Genomic DNA, 5750 nt, shown 5'->3' with positions numbered 1-5750 from the left:
GTTTCCAGCTAAGAGCAATGTTGTTCGGCACAATTAATGATTTTCCAGCATATGGTAATCTATTTGGATATAGTATCAAAGGGAAGTGTGCATGCCCTATATGTGAAGATAATACAGATTGGGTGCGATTGGAACATGGTAAGAAAAATGTTTTTCTTGGTCATCGCAGATTCTTACCTTCAAAACATCGTTATCGAGGGTGGAAAAAAGCATTTAATGGAAGAATAGAAGAACGTAGACCTCCAGAATTGTTGTTTGGTGATAAAGTTTTTCATAAAGTAAAGAATATAAACAACAAATTTGGTAAAACTTTTGCAGCAGATCTAGTCACATCTGGGTGGAAGAAAAAGTCAATCTTTTTTGAGTTGCCATATTGGAAATCCTTGTATGTTAGACATTTCCTTGATGTTATGCATATTGAGAAAAATGTATTTGATAGTGTGATAGGTACATTGTTGAATGTTCCTGGAAAGTCTAAGGATGGCATCAATGCAAGGTTGGACCTACTTGATATGGGAATTAGAACAGAATTAGCACCAATAAAGAAAGGTAAACGTCAATATCTACCACCAGCAGCTTATACGCTATCTAGAAAGGAGAAATTTGTGTTTTGTAAGTTTTTGCAAGGAGTTAAAGTTCTAGAGGGGTACTCATCAAACATTAGAAACCTTGTATCTATTAAAGATCTAAAACTAAAAGGGTTGAAGTCTCATGACTGTCATATTCTCATGGAGCATTTGCTACCGATAGGCATACGTTCCATTTTACCTAAAAAGGTAAGATGGACCATAACTAAACTATGTTATTTCTTTAGAGCCATTTGTAGCAAAGTGATTGACACTGGAAAATTGCAAGCACTAGAAAGAGAAATTATTGTAACTTTGTGTGAGCTTGAAATGTTTTTCCCACCTTCTTTCTTTGACATAATGGTTCATCTTACCATTCATTTAGTTAAAGAGACACAATATTGTGGGCCAGCATATATGAGATGGATGTACCCAATGGAGCGTTATATGAAGATATTGAAGGGTTATGTGAAAAATCAAAGTCGACCAGAAGGATGTATAGTGGAACGATATATACTTGAAGAAGCTATTGAGTTTTGTACTGATTACCTCTCTAATGTTGAATCAATAGGACTTCCAAAGTCTCGACACTTAGCAAGAACCTCAGGAGAGGGGATTACTGGAAAGACCATAATGACCATATCGAGGAAAGATTGGGAACAAGCTCAATTGTATATTCTACACAATGACGAAGAAGTTGAACCATATATTGAGAGACACAAAGCCATGCTAAAAAGATTAAATCCAACTAGGACTGACAGTTGGATAAGTAGAGAACACAATGCAACTTTTATACAATGGGTAAAAAGCCACATTTATGCAGAGTTAAATGTGAACTCCTCTAATATTTCTGATAGATTGAGATGGTTAGCAAATGGTCCAACTTTTCAAGTCTTCTCTTACAGTGCTTATATGATTAATGGGTACACATTTTGTACCAAAGAACGAGATAATCAAAGCACAATGCAAAATAGTGGTGTCACTTTGGTGGCTGAATCTATGCATATCTCAAGTGCTAAGGATAGAACTCCTATATATGCAAATATGTCGTATTTTGGGGTACTTGAACACATATGGGAGTTGGATTATAAAACATTTCAAATTCCCATATTTGGTTGCAAGTGGGTTGATAACAATAATGGAGTTCGACATGATGAGGCAGGGTTTATGCTTGTGAATTTTAATAAAGTGGGGTACAAGGATGAGCCATTTATTTTAGCATCACAAGCGCAACAAATATTTTATGTCACTGATCCTGTTGATGTCAATTGGTCAATTGTTTTATTATCCAATAAAATAAATGAGCATCACAATGAAGATATAGAGGACGAAAATACAAATATTGAGGATGATCCTTTATATGACATATCATATGATGATGATCCAATAACAGATGATATCTTGTATAGAAGAGATGACCATGAGGAAGGGATTTGGATAAATCCATCATTTTGTATCAATAAGAAACCTAATCATTTAAAGTTGACTACAAAGAAGAAAAGGTTGGTTTACATTTATAACTTTATATTTTTATGTCTTTCCCTTTTTACCGATGCTAACCTTTTTTTTAATCTCTTTTATTATAGGTAAATGACATCTCATAGTGAAGATGATAATCTTCCTCTTGAGGAAGCAAAATGGAAGAAAGGTGTTGTGATTATGAAGAAAATTATTCGAGCTAGAAGTGAAGGAAGAAAATTAGATGTAATGTATCTATTTGATCCTTTAATATCTTTTACTTTCTAGAAAAATAATATATGCTTATTCATGATATTAGGTTTCATGGAATGCAAGAGGTCAACCAATTGAACCTGGTGGCACAAACTTCATTAGTTATCTTGGATCCATTGTCCGTTCTAATGTTCCTATAACATGTGATAATTGGAAAGACTTGGCTTTGAGTTCCTATAAGGACATTATTTGGAATGATATACAAGTAAAATATATTATCCTTACTTATTTTAAAGTATGTGTTATGGTTGCCCAAACTTCTTTATGCTAATTTTTTTTCTTTTACAGTTAACTTTTAATATTGATACATGTCGTAAGAATTATGTATTAAAGGAGGCAGGTAAGTTGCTTAGGACTTTTAGAACTAACTTGGCCAACACTTATCTAAAGGATGAGAATGGAAATTACATAGAGAATCCTCCTACTGAGCCTCCTGAGAAGTATGCATCAATGATTAGTGAGGATGTTTGGAAAGACTTTGTTGCAAAACGTATGGATACAAGTTTCCAGGTAATCTATAATATTCAAATGCAATGTATTTATCCTTTGATTCATGTAGATAATATTACATTTACAATCTTTCTATATAGGAAAAGAGCTTAAAAAATAAGGAAAGAGCATCACACTCTAAGTACCCTTATAGAGGTTCACGTAAGGGGTATGCACGCCTAGAACAAGAAATGGTAAGTCAATATATCAATAAATAAACAATACATAACTTGCTAATATGATTTGTAACTAGGTTGATTATATTTCCCAAAACTTAGATAAAGGAATTGGGGTCAAATGTTAGTAATATTCCCCGTCAAGAATTATGGAAGCATGCTCGTGTGAATAAGGCTGGGGAAATTGAAAATGAAGATGTTCAGCAAGTTTGGAACAAATGTGTAAGTAATATCTTTTCATATTATATTTGTTTGTGTGTGATATGAGAATAAGTGTGATATGTTTGATTATTGTTTATTGTAGGTAATATTGTCACAAACTATACAGTCAGAAGAGATGAGTAATGCTCGCTCAGACATCCTTGCTCAAGCTTTATGTGTCCCAGAGTATCCAGGTCGTGTTAGGGCAACAGGATTTGGAGTCAGTCACAAAGATTATTTCCCGCCCAAAAAGCGTTATACACAACAAGACCATGATGCATTGACTACTCAAATGAAAGACATGGCTGAAAGAATGGCACGAATGGAGAATGAGATTAATTCACTTCGAAAGAAGGACACATCTAATAACATAGAAGAACCTGATATTGGTGTCAATAGTGGCCAAGGGAGTTGCACAATTTCATCAAATAGTTTTCCCGAGGTAACTAACTTTTCTACATTAGCGTAACTTGCTTATGTTAAATTTCTAATAGCTCTCTACATTTGGTCACTTTAAACATTATATCTTATAATTATATTTTATAATGTAGGGGGTCTCAAGTTGTAAATTGTTTGTATCATCACCATTACTTTGCTTGGTTGCCCATGGGAAACTGCATAATGTTAAAGGTGATACACTACATGGTAGATCTCTACCTAATGGTCATGTTAAAGTTAGTGTAGATATTGTTGTGGAGCCAAATGTATCCTTGCCTATACCTAATGCTGATGACGACATAATGACAATAGGACAAGCAATAGGTACATTTGTGGCATGGCCAATCAATCTTTTACAGGTTGTTGATGCGGTATGTTTGTCAAACCTTATTAATTCATAATTATTTATGAAAATATTTTATCTATCACCTAATTTTGTTTAATTGATGATGTTTTAGGATTCCACTCTATCTAAAAAGAAAAAGATTAATAATACGAATGAATCTATCGCACCTAAAAGAAAATGTCAAGGAAAAATGACAGTTCAACATATTCCTTGTAAAGTGATTCATCCCAATCTTCCTTAATGGTGCAACTACCTCTCTTCATATATGAAATTAAAGCCTACTGAGTCACTTTCGGCAATAGAAATAGAGAAAGACATATTTGGTTTTGATGAACATAAAGAAATCATTAATGCAGAAATTATTGGAGAAATTATTGACTATGCATGGCTTAGTGCAACTACAATTTCTATATATATCGGGTACAATATACTACTTTTTTATAATTGACTTTAATCTTTGGTGAGTAGCTTTTATGATTTTACTAACTTTTAATTCTTATATCTTTCTTTTGTATATCAAAAGAAAGAGAGAACTACCATAAGGGGTTCTTCTTTTTATCACCCCAAATAACAACACATGAACTACCAATGAAAGAGAGAATGCAAAAAATAGTGAGTATATTTCTTGACAATGGGGTGATTAATAAGTTTGTTCTTGCTCCTATCAATACAGGGTAATACTTTTTTCCTAACTTTATCAATAATGTATTATTTTCAAAGTTAGATGCACAAAATCTAATTTTGTTTATTCATTTCCAATTTTAGCCAACATTGGGTCTTGCTCGGAATCAATCTTAAAATGGAGATAATTTATTATCTTGACCCATTGGCGAAAGACATTAATATGAGGCAAGATTTGAAGAAGTTGTTTGACATGTAAGAATCTTCTTAATGTGATTCACACATATATATGTATAATTTTTGTATATATATTTTTTTACTTATGTATGCTTCATTTTTATTATTAACAAGGGTTATACAAACCTACCGAGCTCAAAGAGGGTCTATGGTTTCAAAGTCTAAGTTAAGCAATATCAAATGGACACCAATTAAGGTAAATTACAATTGTGTATTTGAAGATCAAATGATGTTGTTTTATTTGAAGGTTAATACCAATTGTATTGATGTTTTCTAGTGTCCAAAACAATCCAACGGCCATGATTGTGGGTATTACATTTGTCGATATATGAAGGAAATTGTCACATATTGTGAAGGAGGGACAATTCCAATAGATGTAAGTTATCTTAATTGTATGTATTATTCATTTGTAGTAGGATTTTGATTGACTAATTTTATTTTATTTTTCTTTGTTGTAGTATTTTCCTAGTTGCAGATGTCAACAATATTCTGACAATCAAATCATTGAAGTCAGGGAAGATTGGTGTTTTTATCTCATTAGTAAATGTTTATAGGTTAGTTGTATAATTCCTTATATAACAAAATAGGGAAGGTTAGGAACAATGTTTTGTCTAAAGTGTTTTGGCTCCACAGTCTAGCAAAAATGGAACAAGATGGTTGAGTACTACAAATATTAGTTTTTTTTGCTAATTTCTTTCATGTAATATTATACTTTTTTAAAAATATATAAACATCATTAAGTTTTTTGTGTAACTATGTAAGAATTTCAATGCCCTTTCATTTCAGTTTTGCTTGATTTCAAGTTCAAAGTTTTTATACAGGCATGTGAGTCGAAGAATAGAATGAACAAAAAATTAAATAAATTATAATAAAAAATAATCAAACCAATACACATCGCTTGTTTTAAAAAATGTTATCTATTGATGAATTGAAAAAGTGCTATCC

At 32.2% G+C, this 5750-nt stretch overlaps 1 long non-coding RNA gene across 1 annotated transcript; it reads left to right on the top strand.

Moving 5' to 3' along the window:
- Positions 1-4711: 4711 nt before the first annotated feature.
- On the top strand, positions 4712-5445 carry LOC146885651 (uncharacterized). Its single transcript, XR_014995702.1, has 4 exons — positions 4712-4823; positions 4920-5001; positions 5083-5181; positions 5264-5445. It is a non-coding gene; the product is annotated as an uncharacterized LOC146885651 (long non-coding RNA).
- The last annotated feature ends 305 nt before the right edge of the window (positions 5446-5750 follow it).

The sequence above is a fragment of the Vigna unguiculata genome, chromosome 6, assembly GCF_037176805.1.
Source record: "Vigna unguiculata cultivar grain cowpea cultivar isolate G323 ecotype 2 chromosome 6, ASM3717680v1, whole genome shotgun sequence".
Taxonomy (NCBI): domain Eukaryota; kingdom Viridiplantae; phylum Streptophyta; class Magnoliopsida; order Fabales; family Fabaceae; genus Vigna; species Vigna unguiculata.
Note: the sequence above shows the minus strand (reverse complement) of the source record. Positions and strands in the feature narration are given on the sequence as shown.